Source organism: Belonocnema kinseyi, chromosome 6 (genome assembly GCF_010883055.1).
Source record: "Belonocnema kinseyi isolate 2016_QV_RU_SX_M_011 chromosome 6, B_treatae_v1, whole genome shotgun sequence".
Classification (NCBI taxonomy): Eukaryota; Metazoa; Arthropoda; class Insecta; order Hymenoptera; family Cynipidae; genus Belonocnema; species Belonocnema kinseyi.
Window position 1 is genome coordinate 26,946,974 of NC_046662.1, and position 25,111 is coordinate 26,972,084.

Genomic DNA, 25,111 nt, shown 5'->3' on the forward strand with positions numbered 1-25,111 from the left:
ACTGGTTAATTGGATAGAATATTATTTTAAAGGCCTAATACCAGTGGTTTTTGATGTTTGTACGACAGAGGTCTCTGTATTGTACGGTTGATAAGTAGAAGACCTACTATATCATGATCAATTTTTATTACGCGAAATTAATTAAAATCGCGAGAAAAATAAGTTATAAATTTATTTATTTTTTCAATTAATTTCGCGTAATAAAAATTGATTATGATATAGTAGTTCTCCTACTTATCAACCGTACCATACAGAGACCTCTGTCGTACAAACATCAAAAACCACTGGTATTAGGCCTCTAAAATGATATTCTATTTAATTAACCAGTGTAAACGACACTCTGTTTCAAACAATATATTTTTTTAAAGCTGATAAAATTTCAAAGAAAGTTGTCGAGCCTGATTTTTAATTTAATTTTGCAATTTTTTATAAATGAATAAACATGACGAAAAAGATGCCAATTTTTTCTATTTAACGTTCTCAGTGCTCGTCAATAATAGGAAAATTGAAGGGGAGGATGCAATAACCACCTTAGCGCTCGGAAACATGGAGAATTATTGTCCGCTGAACAAATTTTCAAAATTGTTAAAATTTGAGTGTTGACCATCAATACTTGTAGACTATTTTATTGCGCACCGTTTTTGTACGACAAACAAATTCGAAGTTTTTTTTTCGTTTTTTAGTTATTTAAGGAATACAACAATTTTCAACGAAAAAAGAATCAATAATTTTTTGGATTCAACTCGCCAGATTTTTGTCGGGAATTGATATTTTTCTTGAAAATTGTATGTAACATTCTTCAACATATTCTGTGACTGTTAGAGTGGTTATTTTATTATAAAAACATTTCAGAGCTGTTTAGTGAATTTACAAAGACATTTTCTTCGAAATCTGGCTTGCTAACCTCCCGTGATGAAAGAATATCTAAAACTTTTTGGAAAAACTTCTTTGATCCCTAAGAAAGAATTTTCTCACTGAAAGCTGTCAAAATTCGAAACTTCCTCACACAATTTTCTCGTTTATATACATGCATTCTAGATTTCAAAGAAAATATTTTTGAAAATTCACTACACAGCTCTGAAATGTTTTTAAAATAAGATAAACACTGCAATAGTCGTAGAATATGTTAAAGAATTTTACATAAAATTTTCAAGAAAAAATATCAATTCCCGACAGAGATCTGGCGAGTTCAATGCAAAAGAGGATTGTTTCTTTTTTCGTTGCAAATTTTCGTTTTCCTTAAATAAATAAAAAAATAAAAAAAATTGAGTATGACGTACAAAAAGATACAAAATCATGATTCAATAAACGAAAAAATTATTTATCAACAAATTATTTGTGTTTTCTATAATTTTCAATAATTTAACGTTTTTTAAAGTAATATTGCAAGAAATTTTAATGGAAGCAATATTTTAATGCAAAAATGTCTCTCAAGACTATTCTTGTTAATATTATAAACAAATTTAATGAACAAATGCATAATTCAAGCATTTGTCGTAAGAAAAATTCATTTTTTCTATGTCAATTTAAAAAAATTAAGAACCTCATAATAATTTCAAGAAAATTCATAATTCGTTGATAAATTTGAACATTTTTTCAACAAATTTAATAAACAGATGCATTATTTTGGCATTTGTCGACAGAAAAACTCGTTTTCTCCAATGTCACTCCTTTTAATTGGAAAATTTACGATAATTCCTTCATGCCTTGTGTTTAAACCCTCTTGTGTTGGCCAACTTTCAGTACTGAACGAATAAAAAATCTGTTTAAAAAAACATTAAATTAATCAAATAATTATGACTGTTACTGAAATTATCGTAAAGTTCCCAATTAAAAGGACTGACATTGAAAAAACCGAATTTTTCCGTCGATAAGGGCAGGAAATAAGCATTTGTTTATTAAATTTTATTGATAAAATTATAACATTCATCCACAAATTATGAAGTTTTAGAAATTATTGTACGGTTTCTGATTATAAAAAATTGACATAGAAGAAAACGAATTTTTCTGATGATAAATTCCTGAATAATGAATTTTACATTAAATTTGTTTATAATATTGACAAGACTAGTCTTAAGAGAATTTTTTTTATTCAAATATTGAATCCATTTAAATTTCTTGCAATACAACTTAACAAACATTTAAGTATTGAAAATCATAGAAAACAAATTTTTAACAAGTAATTTGTTTAAAAGAGTGTACCAAAGGCCAATCTAATAGGTTAATTTTTTCAAAAGTATTGTGCTCACATACAAACATAAAGACAGACAGACCTACAGGTAGAGACATTAGGAAAAAATTGTTTTTCGGATTCAGGGGGTCTGAAAACGTGGACTTTTGATAAAAACTAGGCTAAGGGGGGGGGGGGACGTCTAATTGAACATAAATCCCATACCTTCTCTGATGAGAATGTAAAAATGATTTATTTTTCATGAATAATTTCTTCAGTTTTTTTTTGGTTTTAATCGTAAAAAATAGCATTAAAAACATTTGAAAAAATTAATTTATTGAAACCCCAGTCACGAGACAAAAGTTGTGATAAGAATTTGCCAACAAGGCGGTCAGATTTTTTTTACTGTAAGTGATGTTTTTCATGATTAAAGGCAAAAGCACGCATCCTATAAAAAAGTGATTTATAACTCCTTAAAATTTCTTGAAAATCCATAAAATCTCAGATTTCTTTGAAATCCTTTAAAATCTTTTCAAATGTATTAAAATATTTTTAAATAACTTTTCCATGACTTGCTTGACATTGTTAAAAATTACTTAAACTGCTTATAATCTCATAAAATCTCATGTAAATATATAAACCTTCTTGAATTATCTTTGAATCCTTCAAAAAGAAACCTGAAAATCCCATGAAGTCCCTATATTGATTTCTTAAAATCCCTTAAATTCTTAGAAATCCTGTAAGATTTCCTGAAAATGCTTAAACTCCTTCAAATGTTCTTAAATTCCTTAAGATATTTCAATTTTTTATCTTAAAAGCAAAGCTATATCACGATTTTTGATTTATTTTCGCTAAAAATTAAATTTTGAAAATTGAACAACTTTATTATAAAACTTTGGAAATTGTTGTATTATTTTTAATTTTAAAGCTTCTAAAAAAACAATTTCATTTTCAATATAAGAATTCCGAATTTCAATGATTTAAGATTATAAGAAAATTTCGAAAATAAGACAAGGTCAAAACTTAAAAAATGAAATATTTTACAAATAAAATTTAAAAAATTCGATTGTTTTATATTTAAAGAAATTAAAACTGTAATTGGAACAAGTTTCTTTCTCAAGATTATTCTTTTAGTCATAAATTTTATTATTTGGTTGAAAATTTCATAATTTTGCAAAAAGACATCCATTTTGATCGCAAATTATTTACAATTCTTATTCTGGTGTTAGAAAGTAAAATGAAATCTTCTTTGACATCTCCTTTGTTTGTTTAATTAATCTGTTTTAGGCCAAGTTTCCTTTTTCTTGAATAAAAATGCAACTGTTTGGTTTAAATTTCAACAATTTTGTTAAAACGTCATAATAAAAATAAAATAAAAATCCATCTGTTTTAAGAGAAATGTCATCTTTTTTTTTATAAAAATGCAACAGTTTGGTTGAAAATTAAACTATTTCGTTAAAAAGTCATACTTTTTGGTTGAAAATTCTCTTATTTGCTTTAAAATTTTACTATTCTGTTAGAAATTTACTTTGTTTATAAAATTTATATTTTGCTGTTAAGAAATGAACTGAAATATTTTCTGGATGAAAGTTCCACTTAAAATAAATGTCTCGCTTTTTAATATAAATTCATATATTTTAGTACCAAATTTAATCTGTTTTGTATAAAAATGCAACTATTTTGTAGAGAAATCAACTATTTTGTTAAAAATGCATCCGTAATTACAAATTTTTCTACTTTAAGATAAATTTTATATTTTTATAAGAAATTTTATTTTTTAAAACGAAAATACAGTTTTTTGGTTAAAAATCATTCCTCTTTGCTTGATCATTCAACTAATTTGTTAAAAACATTTAGTTGATTCAATTTAATGAGAAATAAGTTTTTCGTTAAAGATTTATATTTGTAGATAAAAATTCATTTCTTTGGTTGAACAAAATGTTAATTTTTTTATTAAAGGTTTATGTATTTGGTAAAAAATGTAAATGATTAGTGGAAAATACTTTTTCTTGGTTAAATATTCATTTTTTTAACAGAAAATATGAATTTTCCATTTGTTTAAGATTGGTCTTTTAAGTTGAAAATTCACCTTTTTGGTAATAAATTATTTTTTTTTTAGTTTAAAGATATCTTTTTGTATGATAAAAATGTATCAGTTTTGTGGAGAATTAATTTGTTTCTGAAAAGTCATATTTTTGGTTTGAAAATTCAATTTTTGTAGAGAAAATTGGTCTTTTGGCTTGATAGTTTAATGATTTAGATTAACTCTTATTTATTTTTTAGAGTGAAAAGTCTGTATTTTTTGGAAATTTGTTTTTTTGGTTAAAACATTTTTTTTGTGTATAAATTTAATTTTCTTATTGAAATATAAATGATGACACATTTTGATTGGGAATTTGTATTTTTAGGTTGAAAATTCAACTATTATGTTAAAAATTTAATTATTTTGTTCAAAATTTAAGTCTTTCGTTAAAAATTAATCTTTTATAGTAGAGAAGACATTGTTTTTATTTCATAAATTAAAAAATTGGAATTTTTCGTATCTGAAATACTGTTTTATTTCGTTTATAACATATTCTATGTTAAAAGTATTAACCGATTAAAAATCTGGTATTTGAATATTGATGATTTCGAATGTAAAATTAGTCAAGGAAAAATAAGGGAATTTTGAAAATGTTCTTGTTTCGATTTTTTTCCGCAAGAGGCGCTACGAGCGATGCAAACTAACTAGATCCGAATTCACGCGTCCAAGTTTTCCGGAAGTCTTAAAAGTGAAGTGTTCAAATAGTTAAACTTATAATTAACAAAGATGATTTATAATTATGAAAAGTCTAATTTTGAACCAAATTGTTGAAAATTTAAGGCAAAATGACGATTTTTCTATACTAAATAGTTAAAATTATCGAATCTAAAATATGAAATTTTGATGAAAACGTTAATTTAATACCAAAAAAGACGAATTTTCAACAGAATTCAAGGACTCACAAGCTAAAAGTTAAATTTTGAACTAAACAAGATTATTTTCCAATAAAAACAAATTTTTAAACACATAGTCCAATTGTAAAAAATAGTTGAATTTTTATTTTAAAAGACAAAACGTTTTCAACCAAAAATGGAATAGATGAATCGGCAACCAAAAAATGCATTTTTAAGAAAGAAGTTAAAAATTAAGACCTACTTGTTAAATTTTTAACCCAAAAGATGCATTTTTTAATACAAAAGATTAATTTTCTACAAAAAAAAACCAATTTTTAAACATAAATCCAGAAGTCTCCACCAAAAAGTAGAATTCTGAACTAAAAAGGTTGAATTTTTGAGAAATATATATTTTATAATTTAAAAAAAAGTAGTTCAACTTTTAAATCTGGTTTATAAATTTTGAACCAAAAAGATGAATTCTCAAACCTAAGGATTTCTTTTCTACCGGAAAACGAATTTGTGACAATATTCAAGAATTCTAAACCAAAAAATTAAATTTTCAAACAAAAAGAATAATTTACTGCCAAAAAGACGAATTTTTAATAAAATTCAAGAATTTTCAAATAAAAGTTTAAATTTTCAACTAAAAACATTCATTTGATAATAAAAAAAAATGTCCATAAAAAAACGAATTTTTAACGAAGTTAAAGAATTCTCAACTAAAAGGTTGAATTTTTAAACTAAAAAAGATGAATTATTCAACAAAAAGATTAAATTACTCCTAAAAAGGACGAACTTTCAACAAAAATAAAAACTTCTTACCCAAAAATTGGATTGTGAACAAAGAAAGAAGAATTGAAAAAAAGATTAATTTACTAAAAAAAAACGAATTTTTAATAGAATTCCAGAGTTCTTAACCGAAAAGCAAAGTTAAAGTTTCATGCAAAAAAAAAACATATTTTAAACAGAAAGATTAATTTACTACCAAAATAGACGAATTTTTAGAAAATAAATTTTTTTTTAATTGTTAAGAATGTAGTTTCAACTTTAAAACTTATTTGTTAAATGGTTAACCAACATCATGGCTTTTGAAACAAAAAGAACAAGAACTCAAATCCAAACTCTCAGCATTATCTAAATTTATAAACATTTTCAAATTGAAATTTCGGCAATTTATGATAAGCTGCCATAACTTAACTGTAATATTACCATAAATTACCATAAAATTTAATAAATTTTCGGAAATTCATAAAAAAATGTTATTGAATTTCGGACAATTTATGGCAAGTTACCACAAAGTATCTACAATATTACCATAAATTACCAAAAATGTCTTAAATTTTCGAAAATTTATAAAAATGTTTTAAATTGAATTTTGGGTAAGCTATGGTAATTTACCTTATTTACGTGTAAAGTTACCATATTTTGGGCAAATTATGTCAATTTACCATACATTACATGTAATATTACCATACATCATACGTAATATTACCATAAATTTCCAAAAAATTACATAGGTTTCCGAAAATTTATAAGCTTTTTTAAATTGGATTTTGGGCAATTAATGGTAACTTATAATTAATTATTTTTAATATTACCATAAGTTACCCAAAAAATTCCGAAAATTTATCAAAATGTTGAAAAATGAATTTTGTGTAATTTATTATCTATTCGTAAAATTACAATTAATTGCAAAAAATTTTCGAACGTAAAAAAAAATTTAATTGAATTTTGGGTAAGTTATGGTAAGTTGCCATATTTACCTGTAAAGTTACCACAAATTACCGAATATTTGCATAAATTTCCGGAAATTAATGAAAAAATTGGATTGAATTTTAGACAATTTATGGCAAGTTAACATGAATTATTTGTAATATTACCATAAATTACATGTAATATTATATTTAATTACCAACAAATTACATAAATTTCCGGAAACATATTAAAATGTTTAAAATGTAATTTTTGGCAATTTATGGCGAGTTACCATATAAACCTCTAAAATTACCCCAATGACCGAAAATTTTCATAGAATTCCGGAAATTTACAATCTTTTTTTAATTGAATTTTGGGCAATTAATGGATAGTTACTATAAATTATTTGTAATATTACCATAAGTTACCCAAAAATTCGGGTATTTATAAAAATTTTTAAAATAGAATTCTGTGTAATTTGTGGTAAGTTATCATTTCTATCCGTAAAATTACCATAAATGCATAATATACAATTAAATATTGACTATTCTGCAAAAATGTATAAATTCCTTTTTTTTATGGATGCGAATAATTTTCCGGACGATATTCATACAGATTCTAAAAAACATTTTTCCAATGCATTTTTGGACTACCGTAAGTGCACATACGCATTTTTGTTCCTCTCACTGAAAACTTTCTAGTAAACTTGGGTCCACGGATACTAACTTTCTAGAAAGCCTTTTACTCAACTTTTTCTTTAAACAAACAGAGAAGCTTTTACTCTGAATGTGTCTGCCACTATTTCATGGTACAAAAAGTTTCGTTCTGCACGTCAACAAAAATTAGGGATAAATTCTATTACGTTTATCCTAGTTTTTCTGCGTTAATTTACAAATTTTTAAAACAATTTTTGGTCTTAGAATAAATATTAATACATTACAGCATAGCTCCATCAAAAATAAATATATAAACACTTCCATCATTTTTATAAAGTCTACCCTTATATACACTTTTATACATATTTAAACAATTTTAAACAAAATATCAATTTGTTAAATTCGAAATAATTCAGTAGGATGGATGCTAAAATGAGAGCAACTTTTTAAAAAAGTTTTTGTACTTTGAAAATGTTTAAAACTTTACTGTTACAAAATTGAAACTGCAAATTAGTTCAAATAATGTAAAATTTGAGAAATTTACTCTTGTAGAAGCATCAAAAACGGAAAATCAGTTTCTTATCATTTAAATTTATATTATATATATTTTAAATTTATTGTATAAATTTTTTTAGATATACATTCTTTATATTAAACATATATAATCGATTATTTATAAAAATAAATATAATTTTTAAATTTAATAACAGAAATAATCAGTTTATATGTTTTATTTGAGGAATAAAATTGGAAACCATTAAAATTCACCAATTTTAATTTTGACCAGGTGAAAGTGAATATTTTTTTGTTTGAGGCTTAAAAAATAAAACCATTTTGAAATGAAGCATCCAAAATTGCAAACTTTAGACCTTAAAAAATAAATTAAAATTTTTACACTCACAACTTCGAAGTTTTGAAAATTTTTCACTGGAATCATTGAAATATAATGTATGTGATTTAAAATAATTTATGAGATAGAAATTTATAAGATTTCCGGTCAAAAAATGAATTCACGATAAAATTGCAAAAAATGTTATGAATTGCATAATTTTTATTTATAATTACCAAAAATTGGACAAATCTAAACAGAGTCTCAAAGTTAATACTTTTAATATTAGAATTGTGAAATTTAAAAGATTGTTATATTATGCTTTTTAAATTACAAAAGGCCGAAATTGTCCTTCTACCAATTAAAAAAATATAAAAAAAATGAGGAAAATTCTTATATTAGCCTTAAACTCAATAGAAATGTAAAAAATAGAAATTTAGAAAAATAAAAACGCAAGATTTTGTCCCTTCCAACTCTCTAAAAATGTTAAAAATAACCAAATTCCCTCTTTTCATTATGAAAAAGGTGAAAACTAAAATTTTTATTTTTTAAATTTAATAAAACTTTTTTTTTTAAATTCACTTTTCGAGATCAGAAAAAAGTTATAACCGAAGAATTCCTCTTTCACAGCACAATTACAATGTAACAATTTTAATAGAACAAGATGAAAATTCTATCAAAAGATATGAATTTTCAAACCTGAAAGATAAATTTTCAACAAAATTATCTATGAATCTTAACAAAACTCTGAATTCTTAACCAAGATTTTTCAGTCTCGAAAGGCAAAAATTGTAGGCAAATTATAATTTATAGGAAAAAATAATTTCTAACACCAAAGTCTAATTGGGAAAATATGTTTTATTAGTGTCTGTTTATTTCTTTTAAGGTTATAGAAATATAAGTTTCTTAATTATCTCGAGAAAATTCAAAAAGATTTTTAAAGATTTCAGATGCAAAATACAGGATTTTACAAAATTTTAGTGAAAATCAAAGCCAGCTTAAAAGATATTTAAGGTTTTTCGACGTTTCGAAGAAATAAAAAAATTATTAAGGAATGTGCGGAAATCTGTTAAAGTTTTAAAATATACGAAATCTCTTCGAAACTACTAAAATCCCTATATATCTTCCAAACTGATTAGAATTATTCTTAAATTTATCTTTAAATCTTCTGGATTTTTTTTTCACAATTTTGGAAATCTTTTGTAATATTTTAAAACCTTTTAAAGTGTTCTCTTAAAATTTATTTTTAAATTAAAGAATCACTTTAAATATTATCAGGAATCTTTAGAAAATTTTACGAATTTATTTTGTAATCTTAACAAAAATTTCACCAAACTTCTAAATTTTGTATAAATTCTCCAAAATTAAATAAAATTGTTCGAAAATCCTGAAGAGCACATCAGCACATTGGCATTTCATGAAAAATGGGGTACCCTACATGCGAGTTTGTTTATAACCTTAACATTTTTTGTAAAATGTAAATTTACGGTATCAAAATATCACTGGTGAAACAATCAAAACAGAAATTTCCGAAAAAGTACATCAAAATTTAAAAAATTGCGCAAGTGGCAAAATTTGCTCATTCTGCGTTTTTATAATAATCAAATTTGTTTTAAATTGTTAATAAACTATTCCAGAATATGAGTGGTAAACCAACTGAAATAAGTTTGTAAAAAAGAGTAACTCGAACTTTTCGAAATTTTCAAAAACAATGAATTTGCTTATAACAATCGAATTTTTCATAAAATGAAAACATACTGCTAAGAAGTACCACTTTTTTATAACATTAATAAATATACAGCCATTGATTTTAATTAGGCATTTACATGATTTTAAATTGGATTAAAAACCAAAGGCAGTTTCTAAATATTCAAAATCATTACAATATCCCAGGGTGCTGTTCATAAAATACAATTATTAATAAAATTTATTAATTTATTATAAACTTTTAATTATTATTTTTAAATCTGCATTTATCAATTGCACAATGTACAATAGTGTCTCTCAAACTGAACTAATAATTTATTCAAAACTTTGGGGAACTAAGGGGAGGGGGAAGTGAGGGGAAATGAGGGAAGGGGTAGGGTAAATGATGAAGGAAGTACAGAAGTGAAGGAATATTATGGGAGGGGAAGAAGGAGAAATAAGACAAAATTAGGGAAAAGATCGTAGACGGATAAGGACATGATGAAATAAGGAGTGGGCATGTAAGGGGAATTACAAAAGAGAAAATAGAGAAGGGAAATTGAGCTGAAATGAGGAAGAGTAGGGGAAGTAGGGGAAATTATCAGAAATTAGGGTCAGAAGAAGAAGGAAAGTAAAATATGGGGTAGAGAAGAAGGGGAAATGTAGAAAGGGAAGAGGAGTGTTACTGGGGATGTGAGGAGAGGGAAAGGTAGAGGTTGGAGCAGGTAAGGAAGTGTGGGGGGGGGGGTTGCGATGGGCGAAACAAAGAAAGGGAAATTAGGGAAATGTAGGGGGAAATAAGAGGGTAGGAAATATGGAAGGCGGACGTTTAAACGACCTATTGATCGTCTTGATATGCTAAAAGAAACATTTTTTGTAAACATTATTATTAGTATATAATTTAAAAAATAATTGGAATATCGATTTTTCAAATTAAAATTTCCTTAATTAATTAAACTCTAAAATATCGGGTTTCCAACAACAATCCCTTACTACTGGATGTTATCAAACTTTTTGATCGATTCTTTTTCGATTCCTAATTGATTAATTTGGATAAATAAAGACAATTTATGTGTGGCTAAATTTAAAAATGTTAAAAGATATTCAATAAGATTCCGTTTTAATTAAATTTAAGTATGGAAATTACACTCTTCGGAATTAATAAAAAATTAATGAAAAGCGGTTTTGTTACTGGATGACATGAAAAGCTCGGGGAAATTCAAAAAAAGATTATAACTCTGAAGCTATTACTGGAAACGAGAAAAAGTTTTATCATGCGATTCCGCAAATAATTCCGAAAAGATACTAGGATTTAACCATTACATTTTGCTCTTATTTTGAAAGACTTAACGTTATACATTTCAAGAAGTTATTCAGGGACAGGTTACCTGATGACATTATTTCATATTGAATCTTATTTTTTTATATTGTTTTTAACGAACGGAAGAAAGATTTTTTATCTGCATATTCTAACAAGAATGTTTTTTATTTTTTCGCAATAAAGTAATTCATCTGTTATTTCACTAGGATTCGAACCCAGGTCTCCAGTTTCCAGTTAGCATTCATAGCTTAGTGGGTAAGACCATTAGACCGGCAATCTTTGAGACCTGGGTTCGACTCCTAGCGGAATTATAGAAGGATTTTTTTCAAAAATAAAAATTAATAACCATTTTCGTACAAACTAAACAGACGAAAAAAACAGGCATTTTATTAAAAAGAAAATCTATTAAAACAAATAAAAATTACACATAAATTTTTCCTCGATAAATGGCATCATTTTTCCGCTTGGCAATGACAGGAAATTGCAAAACATTCCCTGATAGGACACTACAATTTTTTTAGTAAAAAAATGCTATCCACTCCAGTGTAAGCTTATGTGATGATAAAGTAAAGAGAATAAAGTGATCGATGTAAAAGAAAAAAAATTTCTGATATGATATATGAATTTTTGTATAAAGTATATCATGTTGTATTTTGAATACACTTTTTTCAGAATAAATGGAAAATTGTACATTTCGTGTTCATAGCTGTCGTTATGTTGCCATTCCAATCGATTTATCATCACTAAATGTCCACATATTCGAGCATACAACATTGGTATCTACTAGAATTTATTTTTATTTTTAAGAGATTGTTACTTTTATTTTTTTCGGAACAAAATAAAATTTTTGAAAGCTAAAAAAAACAGTCGGACCTTTATTCCTACACATTGGAGAATTCGTAATTGATAAATGCGAATGTATTGTTTTTAAGTACAATGGTAGATGTACTTTGGAAATAAAAAAATAAACAGGGTATGAGAGCAGAGTTACACAAACAAAAAAAGTTCTTTTAACTACTTCATGTGAAATTTTTTGAAAACCTAACGTGATTTGAATCATTCAATGGTGAAGAAAAACAACTTTCAAATGTCGACCAGTAACAATAACAACTTCAATTGCATACAACATGCTTCTACAGATTTTTGGTTTCTATCATTTTCATAACTTTTGGATAAACAATTAAAGCAATGAAAACAATATGAAATATGAAAACTAAGAAATTAAATTAAAAATCGAACCTTAAATAAACTTTTAAGAATGTGTTCAGATGCACTGAAATTCGAAACTTCGGTATTTACAACTTCAAAATGAAAGCGTTTCAAATTTTTCGATAAGGGTCAAAATATTTCAAGTGTGCTACTTTTGAATCGATATTTCTATTTTCAATTGATTAATACAGTTTTCGATTCGTTTTTATATCAAAATAAATCCAATGAAATATTTTTGCAAAAAATTTATTTAAAAAAAAGTTATTAACAACCAAAGTTTTTGATCATTTTTTTTCAAAAATGGATTACTCGCGAACGGTTCATCGAAATTCAATAATTGAGTTATGAGAATTTTCGTTATGGCAGTAAAAAACATTTTTTTATTGTATAAATAATAGTTAGTTTTAAACAATAGAAAATTAATTAAATTTATCCGCCTGTGAAAGAATTTTTCCACGTTCCAAAAAATTCTACAATCTCTTCTGAAAATTAATTCGCATGTTTTGAATGAAAATTCAAGTACTTGATTGAATACTTAACCACTCTCTTAAAAAGAAATATTTTTGGTTGAAGATTCATTTCTTTGCTTGAAAATTTATCTATGCACAATTGAAAATTAAACCATCTTATTCTTTTTTAGTTTACAATTCGTTTCATATTGTACTTAATATGATACCCATAATAATTTTATTAAAATAATTTATCACCCAATTGTTCTTCTATTTCTTGGCATAAAGTTGTAAAAGTAAACTATTTTGATAATATTATTATTTTTTTAAATTAATCTTTTTAACTGAAAACTTAACCATTCAACTTTTGGTTGAAAATCGATTTTTTTAAAGTTGATAATGGATCTATTTTATTGCAAATTAATCTTTTTCACTAAAAAATTAATTATTTTGATCGTAAATTCACTTTTTAATTAAAAAATTAACTATACCAGGTAGAAAGTTGAACCACTTGATTAAAAATTAATTTTTTCATGAACATGCATCATTTTAGTTGAAAATTAATTTCATATTGTACTCTATATGACACCCGCAATACTTTTGTTTAAAATAATTTATTCTCCAATTATTCACCTATTTCTTGGCTGAAAGTTGATCCACTTTTTTTTTAATGTGGCTTTATTCTGGTGTTAAAAATTCTTCTATTTTATGGAAAAGTGAACTATTTCGATAATATTATTTTCTTAAATTAATCTTTTCACCTGAAAACTTAACGATTCAACTTTTGGTAGAAAATCGATTTTTAGTTGATAATTGATTTATTTTGTTGAAAATTCATCTTGCTTATTAAAAAATTAACTATTCCTGGTAGAAAATTGAATCACTTAATTAAAAATTCATTTTTTGATAAACATGGAAGTCGGAGCCCAGTCACAAAAAATCAAAAACTTTTTAACTACTGTAAAATATAAACTTTTATTTCACCATAGTTTTCGGAAGAGATTGCCGAATTTATTTGAACGTGGAAGAATTCATCAACAGGCGCAAAAGTGTAATTAATTTTCAATTGTATAAAAAAAACGATTATTTAAACATAAAAAAATGTTTTTTACCACCGAGCAATTTTTTAACGTAAAGCATACTTCGTAAGAAAAATTTTCATAGCTCAACTATTGAATTTCGATGAACCGTTCGCGAGAAATCTACCTTCATAAAAAAATGATCAAGAACTTTCATTGTTAATAACTTTAAAAAAAATATTGTGCAAAACTATTTGAGGGGAGTTATTTTTATATGAAATCCAATCGAAAACTGTATAAATTGATTGAAAATAGAACTACTGATTTAAAAGTGGCACAGTTGAGATATGTTGACCCATAAGGTAAAATTTTGTAAAAATGACAATATTTTGAATGAAATAAAAAGGATTTTAACATGCGTAATTTCTAAATGGATGCGTTTAAAATTAAGGGTATTTTAATTTTGAAAATTTTGATCAATCGCTATCAAAATTGAAAATTTTCCGACTATAATTTTGTAAAATTGACAGTTTCATTAGGAAGAAGTTGAAATTGTATTTTTTATTTTGACTTAATCAATTTCGAAATATAATGATCTTAGATTAAAATGCCGAAAACAGGTCAATTACAAAACGTTTAAAATTTGCATTATTTTATTAGAAAATATTGAAAACAAAAACATTTAAAAGTCGAACAAATTGAGAGTGCATTATTGCTAATTGAATGTATTTAAAACTAAATAATCTGAAATCTTATATTTTTAAATACAAATAATTTAATTTTTAGGCGATTTAAATTGGAAAATTGGAAATTTAACACAAAATTGAGTCTTTCAAAGTTAAAGCTTTTACAATTTTCGAATTTTGAATTTTTATTGCATAAAAAATTATAATTTGACATTTAAATCGTTAAGACAAATTTTTTCAGACCACGAAATAAATTTACCGTTATTTAAACCAATAAAAAAATGTAATGATAAGCCCTTTAAATTTAGTTATTTTCCAAACAATTTTCTAATATGTAATTTTAAATAAAAAATATGAAAAAGTTTGACGGCGGAAAAACGTATAAGTTTAAACGAATCTGAAATACATTTCAAAATGAAAAAATCAATTACTAACTTTATAAAAATATTGTGTATTAAATTATTACATTCTAAAAAAATTAATTTTAGATTTAAATTGACGAAATTCAAAACAATTAAAATTTGAAAAATTTAAATTGAATTTTTTATGTATAAAAGCTTCTGAAATTCGAAAAGATTATAATTGTTATTTATTACATAAAGGTAATCTTGATATAGCAATAAAATTGTTTAGACATATTTATCTTAGTAAGGGATTGTGATGAAAAGGGAATTAGTAGATGTGACGGTAAATAAGAAGAGGGAAAGTATGGACATTGAGGGGAAACATAGGAAGGAGAAGTAGGGGAAGTAACGAAAAATTAAGAAAAGCGGGTAATAGGAAAAATGAAATTGGGAAAGTGAAAAAAGTTAGGATGATAGTAGGTAAGGTAAGGTGAAGTTAAGGAATGGGATGAAGGAGAAGAGATGAGGAATGAGGGGCAGAGTGGTGGAGGAGGAGAATAGAGAAAATGCGGAAGATAAGGGGAAGAGAACTAGGTGAAGTGAGGGATGGTAAAGATAGAAGAAGGATTAGTAATAAGCGGAAAAGTGGAGCAACGTCCTGAAGAAAAAAGAAGTTGGGGAAAGGGTGGAGTTATAAGCAAAATATTTCAAAGTTCGTTTGAAATTTAAAAAAGTTTTCAATTTGGATTTTGTAACTAAGTGATTAAAAATTAATGATTTTCAAACTGTGCATCACCCTATTTAAAATTCAATCAACATTCAAGCAGAGCAAAAATGTGGACAAAGTGAATGAATTGATTGCAAGATTATGATGAATATTTGTCTGTAATAAATTGCCAACTAGTAATTAGGTTTAATTTGATTTTAAAATAGTTACCGAGAGCTTTGCTGTAAATTTGCTCAAACAAAAGTTTTTCTAAGCAGGAAAAGTGAATGATAATTAGTTGTGGGGCAGTGAGTGAATTGAGGGAAAATTAGAGGAGGAGAAGCAGGGAATAAAGTGGAAGTGAAGAGAGCGAATGCAATGCAGGTATAAGGAAATAATTGGAAGATGAAGTGGGGGGAGTAAAAGAAAATGACGGATTGAGAAGAAAGGAGGGAAGTCGATCACAGGGAAGGTAAAGGGAATGATGGGAAGTTATTGGATAGAATATTGTATAATGAGTGGAACTAAGGGGCATACAAGTAGAAAAAAAAATAAAATAAAGCAGAGAAAAACACGGGAAATAAGGGGAAATACACGGTAAAGATGTAGATGTGGAACTGAGGAGAAACTATGTGATAGGAAGGGAATGCTAATGTAGAAGAGTAAAAGGAAATAAGAGGTGGGAAAGTACGTGGAGTTAGGGTAAATGAAAGGAAAGACAGTAAAGGTAGCGGTGGGAATTAAGGGAAGGGTAAGTGGGGGTCAATAGGAAAAAAGTGAATTAGGAGAAGTGGGGTGAAATGAGGAAAGGGTAAGTGAGGAGAAATAGGGTCAGGGGAAGTAGGAAGATTATGAAAATGGGACTAGGGGAAGTTATCGAAGTGAGGGGAAATAAGGGGACGAGTATCACGAAAGTGAAGGGTGGAAAAGGGTGCAGTTGAAAAGTACCAATTTCAAATTGCGTTTGAAATTAAATAATTCTTGAATTACACTTTTGGAACACCAGAATTTAACGTTAATAATTTCCAAATTTTACACCACGCTTTTTAAAATTCAATATAAATTCACACTGAGCTTCATTGTGGAAAAAGTCGATAAATGAATTAAAATATTGTAATTAAAAACATTTTATATAATTTTTCCATTTTGTAATAAGGTTTAATTTTTTAAATAGTTATTAAAAATTCCTACGGAAATCTGATATGATACAAATTTTCAAATCTAATAATTGTAGATTCAAAGCTAGCAGAAACTCTTATAGTTTTTCGAAGACCCACGTGTCGTACTTTTATTAAAGAGGGGTGTGATTAAGAGGAAATAAATGGAGGGGAAGTTCAGAAGGTGACGGAAAATGAGGGGAGGAGCAGGAAGAGAATTAAGGAAAAATGAGGACGATGAGGAAAATAAAACAAACTGAACGATTGGAATTTGAGAGAAATGAAGGAAATAGAAGAAGAGAAAGTGGGGGAAATGTAAGGAGGGTAGGGGATTGAGGGCAAATAGAAGAAAGGAAAGTAGAGGAAATAAGGAGAAATGAGGGAAGGATAAGCATTGTCAAATGAGAAAAAAGGAATTACGGGAAGTAAGGAGAAATGAGTGAAGAGTAAATGATGGAACATAAGGGTAGAAGTAGTAGTACAAGTGATTGAAAATGACGGGAGGGGAAGGAGGAGAAATTAATGGAAATAAAGGGAAAGGAGGGCTTGGTAAGTAAAGGGGGAAAAAGTTCAGAAAGAGCAGGGGAAAAATGTTAAGAGAGGGGGCAGAGAATGGGAGGGAGGACTTAAAAGAGTTAAATTACGTCTTTAAAGGCTACGAAACCCTTTTTTATAGTTGTATGTCACCTACTTTGATTTATTTTGTACTAATAAGAAACTGTGTCAGGCTAGCTTTTTATGGACAACTTGACTCTGACGTAGGTAAATCCAATTTTTTTTCTCGACTCTACAGATTTATATTTTCGCTCTCCTCTTTGATTAAAAGTTTCATTGGGTAAGCTCATTCTTTTTTGCAATCGAGAAAAATTAATTAAATCTACCTAGAGTCGAAATCAAAGTCCTTGACTTTATCGAGTGTCTCGGAAAAGTCAACACCAGTGAAGAGGACCTATTAATCCTCTTCCTGAATTGCAGCTGAACATACACGAATAACATTAGCCAGCTAATTATAAGTCTACGAACACTTGTACATTGCACTACAAATTTCTGAATGCTCAGAATGGGAGACGTACTTTGAAAATAAAAATGAGTTGTAAAGGGCGACAGTGCATGGTGCAGAATAGCGTAGCGCGGAATGCGAGATCTTTTTTTGTTTGTTGCGAAATTCAGTGGCGTGATGCGTTTTGGTGATGAAGGAGCAGGCAGGTTTAGGTATTGGTGAGCATTCGAGGACCTCACCTGAACTGTGACTGCGCAGCTTCTCCTCTGGCCTTTCGATTTTTTCCTCTCTCACGGGAGGCCTCTCGGTCCTTTTTGGATAGTAAGGGTAGTGTGAGGCTGGCCAAGTGGTCGTCGGCCTTTTGGGCGGAGCTGGTGTGGTCTTTCGTCCTGAAAATAGATTAAGGACCAGGTTCAGGATTCACGTGCCTACGAAAACGCGATGGCCCAAAATGGACCAAGAACCGGTATTTCGTGCGTGACACTATTCCGCACCATACTTTAACCAAGAAGATGAATTTTTAACAAAAAAGATTAATTTTCTATAAAAAATATGAATTTTCAACCAAATACATAAACTTTTAACCACATAGAAGAATTTTTACATAAAATATTAAAATTTTGAATTGTAAATTGAATTCGAAATTTCAAATGGAAAAATTAATTTTTTAGCTGAAGATGGGATAATTTGACCTTCAGTTAATAATTTATATTTGATAACTGAAACAAAAGAATTTTCAAGAAAATAGTCAACTTTTTAGCCAAAGAAATATACTTTTAAACAATGATGATTTATTAATTATATATTTTAAAACAATAATGATGAATTTATGAACAAAAAAGTAAATTTCTAATCAAATACTTGAATTTTCAACTAAATATTTGAATTTACTTAAAAAAAAGAATAATTTTCATCAACTAATTTTTTTAGCAAAAAAGAGCGAATTTACAACAAAATAGTAAATGTTTTGACCACAAAAAAGAGTTTTTAAATCAAACGTTTTATTTTCACATGATTTTTTATTCAAAAAGTTGAATTTTTAATGAAAAATAATAAATTTTTAACCAAAATTATAACAGTTAAGCTTGTAGTGATAACAATTAATTTTAACTAAAAAATAACGAATTTTTAACATATTTAAATTTTGAACCGCGTCGAGAAATTTTCTACCGAAAAAGAATGATTTATAATCAATACAAAATTAATATATGTATATATTATTAGGTATACATTATAATTTATAATATATAATAATTAATGTTCATCCAAAAAAACTAAACAAATTATCAACTAAAATGATGCATCTTCAACAAAAAAGAGGAATTTTCAGTCAAATATTCCAATTTTAACTACGTAGCTATATTTTGAACTATAGAAATGAATTTTCAACTCAATAAGATAAATTTTTAAACAAAAAAATTGAATTTTCATCAAAGTACCTACAGTTTCTGCAAAAGTTAAAGCTTCAACTCAAAAAGATAATTTTTCAACCAAAAATGGAGTATTAAAAAAATAATTTCAAATAAATTAACTTTTAACAAAATCAATAAGTTTTTAAACAAAATAATGCAATTTTAAAGCAAAGAAATTAATTATAAACAAAAATTATGAATTACAATTTTAAATTTTGAAGACAAATATTTTGATTTAAAACCGCGGTTTTCGTAAAAAAAACATTCTATTTTAGACTAATTTTGGCTATTTTTAATGAACACCAATTACATTAAATTACATAAACTATTAAGGTTCGGAAATGTCCTGTAAAACTTAATGTTATTTGTTAAAATAATCTGGAATTGTTCTAAAATTGTGAATCTTCTTTAAAATCTCATTTTATTATTGAATTTTTATTGAGAGTACTAATAGTTCCAACTTGTTTGAAAATACCAATTTCAGGTCAATTCAAAAATCGCAAATCTTGTTTGAACTATTATGATTTTTTTTGAAATACTAATTTTTTGTGTAAAATGTTGTTCTGCGAAAATGTCTCATTTTGTATTAAAATCGTTAAAAAAAGCAATTTCAGTGAGAATCACTAAGGTAAAACATATATAATTTATCCAATAATTAATTAAATAATTTGAATGTTTTAATTTAACCGCATAAGAGTACTAAAAGGTATTATTTCTAAAAGAAAATTATTTAAAAGATTTCTATTCATGATATAAACCCGCTTCAAGTAATAATATTTTTTTGTTTAAAAAGCAAAGATGAGATAAAGGAGAAAAGGGAATTTCTATGTCACCCGTTTTTTTCCTCTTTATTTAAGTAATTTTTCTTTTTATTATTTCGAATAAAAGTGTTTGCATGTGTGTTTACTCATATCAGAAATTTTTGCTTTTTCAATTAAAAGTTTTTTTAGTTTTTTCAATTTGTATCATTCTGAATATTAATTGAATTATTTCTTATAAGGCAACATCAGTTTGAGCTGCAATCTGCTCTTCAAATAAACTGCTGAGTGTATTGTCGACAAACCAAATTTTTGAGGGAATAATATTTTTCGAAGTAAAAAAGCATTTGTTTGGGGATGGCTTGCAAAAAAGTTTTAAATCCCATTCGGCATTTGCATATCAACTGTCGCGAAAAGTGGCGAAAAGCTCCTCCCAGAGGGTTGGTCAAATGGACAGTTTGGACTAGAGATGCTCGACTGAATGTGTGGTTCGTTGCCGAAAGCTTTAGAATTTTAAGAATGCTTAATAAAATAAAAAATTAATCAATTTTATACTCAAAAGTATTTTCAGAAAAGCTCTTGAGTTTAATTGGAATTTGATTGAGAAATTTAAGATTAAAAATTGATTCCCGTATACATTATATATTTTATACATTCAGAGTGAAATGTACAACTCATCACAGTACATAAGTAGAATTTCAAATTGTAAATTCTTTTTTCAGAAGTTTCTGAAGATAAATAACTATTTTTTTTTTAATTTACGTTATAGCTCATTAAAAAAAAATTATGTTTTTAAATTTCGACGCACTGCGTTAGCAAGTTCACAATCAAATGCCAGTTGATGAGAATGATCGCTGTTGTCTGTATGCAGATAGAAATGTAAAAAATAAACTTTCGAAAAAAATACGCACATTTTTTTGATCGGAAAATCATGAGGTTTCGGCAAATACTTGAAGGACATAAATCTTTCGAAACACTTTTCAGAGTTAGAAATAATAATTTGTAGAGCCCTAGAGATTCCATCACATAAACCAAAAATTAATTTCTAGAATTGAACATTCACTTTTTTGTTGTTGTGAAAATTCAACTAATTTGTTAAATTAATGTTGTTTGGTGGAAAATTTGACAATTTTGTTAACCTTTTTTTCTTGGCTGAAGAATGTCTGATGGTTAAAAATGAAACTCATTTGTTTTTTGTGAAATTCGGCTTTTTTAATTGAATTAATAAATATTTTCTGTCTGAAATATCAACTATAACTTTTTTGGTTGAAAATTCATCTTTTCTTTCGTTGTAAAAAAAGCAACTAATTGGTTGGAACTTGAAGACCTTTGTCAAAAATTCATCTATTCGATTAAAGATTGAACTATTTCGTGAAAAGTTTGTAATTTTGTTCGGTTAAACAGAAATTTATGAAATTCTTTTTTATTAAAAATTTATTTCAATTATTAGAAAATTCAAATAGTCAGTTAAAAATTCAAATACTTGGTTTGAAATTGAATACTACTTTTTTTGTTTAAAATAATAATTTTTTTTAGAAGAAAATTCAATTATTAGGTCAAAAAATCATATATTTTGTTTAAAACTCGCCTCATTTTTTCAAAAAATTAATATTATTGTTTGGAAATTCTACTAATTGATTGAAAAAGGAAATCATTTGTTGAAAATTTATTTTCTTTTAAAATAAAGATTCTTCACTGTAGTTGAAAAATAATTTTTTGTTACAAATCTAACTTTTTGTTAAAAACTTATCCTTTTTAATAGGGAATGAAGTTTTTAGGAAAAAAATTAAGTATTTCGGTTTATATTTATCACTTTAGTTAAACAAATCATACCCTTTGGTGAAGATTCTGTCTAGTTGGGTACAAATTTTACAATTTAGTAAAAAATTTAATTATTTAAAGAAAATTAAAAAATGTTGTTACAAAATAATCACTTTTGTATAAAAATTACATTGTTTTGTTTAAAACTTGTTTCTTTGGGCTAAAAATTCAACAAGTGAAATCTTTCTTTTAGAAATTTCATAAATCCAATGAAATAAATAATTTTGAAACCCTTGAATACTTAAATAAATTAAATTCATTCATTAAGGTTCTTTAACAAACTTTCCTAGAAATCTTTGAAATCCCTTAAAATCTTTTTAATCACAAGGAATCCCTTTACACTTTATTTAATTTAATTTATTTACTTCATTTTATTTATTTTTCAACATAACCCAGAAATCTATTAAGTTTTTTTTGGAAATCTTAGAAAGGTCTTTGTAATTTTTTTCAAATTTGTAAAATTGTTCAAAATCCCCGAAAAACTATGAAAATTTCTGAAGACCTTTTAAGGACCCTTACAACGTTTCGAGAATCCTTGAAATCTGTACAAACATTGTTAAATTTCCTGAAAACTGATGAATTCCTTTAAAATAATTTAAACTTTCAAAAAATTTGTTTGAAAACCTGAAAAATCAGAAAAATGAAAGCATAAGCATAAGGAAAAATGCTGCATAGTGTGAGCCCTCACATCTTTAGCTGGTAGAAGTTTAATCATAGGAGTCATGTAACAGCGCCGAGGTAATATTCTTTATGCTTTTTTTTCACGGTAGAAAAAGTCCCATGGGTGTCACGATCTTTCCTCCAGGTAGATTGAAAGTTCCCGACATAATAATTTTGCATTCTCAACTAGGGGACGGTTTTGGTTCATCTCCAAGGGACCTCCAACTGCGTTTTTTATAGCCAATAAAGATGTTTTTGAAAATTCTCTTTCTTATCTATTTTCTGTGGTATTTTTTATAATTATATCAAGTTTTATAGTTTTATCGACGAGTCTGCAGTTTTTTATATCTATGGATTTCAAACTTTTGTGATTACTCAAAAAGCTGGATGTTCGACGGACCAAGCTAGTCAATTCTCATATACCTTGGGTCGCTGAATCCGAATCCAAATCTGAAATTAAACTACCGAAGTTACTTCTTGTTTTTTTTTCTATTTTCAAAAAAAACTTTTTTATTAATTTCGCAGACCCACAAATAAGAGGTAGTTTTGATTACCATAGTAGTTCGTTCTTTCGTATTGTGGGTCGCTGAATCCGAATCAGGTGTATGAATTCCGAAGTTAGCTCTTGTTTTTTTTTTTCTAGCCTTGAAGATGGTGTTCGGCCGGACCAGACTGGTACAATTCTCGCGTGAGTTGAGTCGCTGAATCCGAATTTCAATCCAAATCCGACTGCAAGTTTGACGTTCCATAATAGTTCATTCCTACGTATTTTTGGTCGCTTAATTCGAATCCTGTATGGGAATTTCGAAGTAAGCTCTTGTTATCTTTCTAACATTAAAATTTCGTAACTGCAAAAAACACTGTTTTCGTAAATTAAACAACACCAAAAGAAGTTGGAGTTCCGAGTTGAGCCGAAGTGAGTTGATTCCGAAGTGAGCTCTTGTTTTCTTTCAAGCCTTAATGTAGGAGTTCTGCCGGATCAAACTGGTCAATTCTTAAGTATCTTGAGTTTCTAAATCCGAGCCCGAAACCAAATTCAAAGTCGGATTGCCGAAATAAGCGCTGGTTTTTTGCGAAATACAAACAAACTTTTTTTTCTACATTTCATGACTCCACTAAAAATTAGAAGTTTTTGATATATCATCAAAGTTAATTCTTACGTATTTTGAGTCTCTGAATCTAAATCCGATGTAGGAATTCCGAAAATAGCAATTTATTTTTTCCGAAATTGAAAAAAAATATTTTTTTACATTTCACTGTCTACAAAAAGTAGAAGTCTTGATGTACTATACCAGTAAATTCTTACGTTCTTTTGGTCGCTTAATCTGAACCTGACGTAGGAAATCCGAAGTTATGTCTTGATTTCTTTCGAACTTCAAAAAGACTTTCTTCCAACATTTCACAACTACACAAAAAAGTAAGAGTTTTGACGAAGCCGATTCGTAAATTCTTACGTATTTTGGGTCGCTTAATCTGAATACGATGCAAAAATTTTGAACTTAGCTCTTCTTCTATTTCTAACATTACAATTTTGAAACTGCAAAAAATACTGTTTTCGTAAATTCAACGGCACCGCAAAAAAAGTAGGAGTTCCGAGTCACCGGATAAGTTAATTCTTACGTATATAGAGTCGCTGAAACTAAATACAAAGTGGGAATGCCGAAGTTAGCAGTTGTTTTCTTTCTTGTGCCTTACAAAAAAGTGGGAGTTTTGATAAACCATACTATTCGATCCTTACGCATTTTGGGTCCCTGAATCCGAATCCGATGTAGCAATCTCAAAGTTAGCTCTTGTTTTCTTTCCAGCCTCAAACAAGAAGTTCTGTTTGATCAGACTAGTCAATTCTTAAGTATAGTGAGTCGCTGAATCTGAATCCGACTCTAAATTTGAAATACTAAAGTTAGCTGTTCTTTTTTTCCCAAGTTCCAAAAACACTTTTTTCCCACATTTCATAGCCCCGATAATAAAGTAGCATGTAATTATTTTTAAATTATTTGAAAATTTTTGTAAAATGGCGCATCTAGGTATTGCGGAGATGGATCCAAAAGTATTTTTTTTTATATGAATGAATATGAATTAGTTAATTCCGTTATAGCTTGGAGGAACCGAGTTTTTCTAACGAATTTTATGGAATTCACTAATTATTCGGATAGTTAAAAAAATTAAGTGATCGTTAGTCTGAGAATTAAAAGAAATTTAAGGAATTCATTTAATTAACTTGTGCTCTACTTGATCGGTGTAATTTACATAGGCAATCCAAATTGTTTTCAGCTGTTTTTGTTAAAAAAAATTTTAATTTTGTTAACAATGAACTTTTTTAACTAAAAATTACTTTTCTTGAAAATTTTTTGTTTTTTCCCTTAAAAATTAAATATTTTTTAATAAATATATAACAATTTAAATTTCTTTGAAAGTTTATGTTTCTCAGTAAAATTTGCATGTATTTTGTTGAAGTTTGTTTATTTGGTAGAAAAATTAATATTTTTCCTTCAAAATCCATGTTATTTTTTGGTAGAAATTTCAATTGTTCTGTTAAAAATTGAACTATTTGCTTTAACAAACATGTTGTTTATTAAAAACTCGTTATTTTATAGAAAATTGATTTTCACGATTT

General features: G+C 27.0%; 1 long non-coding RNA gene across 1 annotated transcript in view; it reads right to left on the reverse strand.

Annotated features, from left to right (window-relative positions):
- The window catches only part of LOC117174788, a 40,397-nt gene that overhangs the window by 7,133 nt on the left and 8,153 nt on the right, over window positions 1-25,111 (reverse strand). Inside the window, exon 2 of the long non-coding RNA XR_004467362.1 lies at window positions 18,086-18,235. This is a non-coding gene — a long non-coding RNA (uncharacterized LOC117174788). The remainder of the gene's footprint in view (window positions 1-18,085; window positions 18,236-25,111) is intronic.